Genomic DNA, 1,483 nt, shown 5'->3' with positions numbered 1-1,483 from the left:
GAAGAAAAAAAAAGACAGACCCGGAGAGACTGAGCGGAGGGGCTACATGACTGGGGGGGAGGAATAGTCTCGGGAGAAAGAGTTAAAAATAAAATGGGAATGGCTGCTCTTACCTGATTGGACGTGGGAGTCAGGTGTTCGGGAGGAGCCGCATGGGAAGGATCTGCAAGGGCTGAGGGACGTCCCTTTTTCTGGAAATCGAGGAAGGAAGCAGGTTGTCCCTCCCGCCATCCATGGATTTTGTAGTTTGCCCCTCGGGAACCTGGAAGTAGTAAGTGTCCTCGAGCTGGTTGTGGTGCGGCTGGGGACATGGGCAGAGTCTTAGGAGAGGCCTTTTTGGGCACCAAAAGACCCCTTCTCAGGTAAACAATCGTTTACAGTATAATTTGTATATATTATTTGGTTTATTACTTTTGGTTATTGTTAAAGTTGTTTGGTTTAATAAAAAGGGCTGCTGTGGCCGTTAAAATCCATGTCGCGCAGTCCGTGCGTTTATTGGGGGTTTAACCTTCTTGGCGGTATTCCTGAGTGTGGCTCGGGGTTCATTTTCAGTACCAAAAGCGGTACCCCCCGAGCCACACTCGGGAATACACAGCGCTTCACTTACCTTCTCCCTACGAGCCTCGCTGTGTCCTCCGTCCGATGCCGGCATCCATCTTCCGGGTTCAGTCCCTTGCGAGCGGCCGCGTCGCAGGGGGGGGCGGAACCAGCGGGAAATTTAAAAAAAAAAAACGGAAAAAAAAAATAGACACAAAAAAGCACAAACTATTGGGAAAAATCATTGCGCCAGGGAGGTTAAAGGAGGGACGAAAATTGACGAATCCATCAGTCAAGAAAAACAAAGTAACAAAGTAAAATGTTTCAAACAATCTAAAAGGATTTTTTTTTTTAAATGATCCGTCGTTCATCAGGTTCTTCTTTTCAGAGTTTCGGGAGATTGTGCCAAACCTCTTAAAAGCTGACCGCTACAATGTTTCTTTTTTGGAAGCGGTAAACGAGAACTCGGAGGATAAGAGGGCAGTTATGGCAATTTTCAATACGCGCAGGTGCTGGATATCTCCTGCTTGGCAAGTAACAACAACAACAACAAAGTGGGATATTAAAAAAAAATTAAAAAAAAAAAGCAGATTGCGAAAAAGTAAAAATTGGCAAAAGCCGATTGGTACATTAAAAAAAAGGGAAAATAAAAACAGGTAGGAGAGAATGGAGCCCACTGATTGCTTTTTCTGCTTCCTCCAAAAGGTATACAGGTAATTACAGTCGTGTCAGACGATAAATCGCGCGCCTCTCTCTCTCCTCTTCTATTCAAGACCGTCCAATGTGACATTAAAATGTTACATCCAAACGGTTACTATGGTATTAGGCTGAAATTATGAATCTCTCTACCCCCTCGCGGCTCGACAAGCCACGCGTAATTAAAATCTCGGAAAATGGAAGTTTCATTGTATGCGAGGAGCGGGGGGAAATTACAGAGCTTAAGCGG

Source organism: Nanorana parkeri, unplaced genomic scaffold (assembly GCF_000935625.1).
Source record: "Nanorana parkeri isolate BGI_ZX_2015 unplaced genomic scaffold, ASM93562v1 scaffold135, whole genome shotgun sequence".
Taxonomy (NCBI): domain Eukaryota; kingdom Metazoa; phylum Chordata; class Amphibia; order Anura; family Dicroglossidae; genus Nanorana; species Nanorana parkeri.
This window is presented reverse-complemented; position numbering follows the sequence as displayed.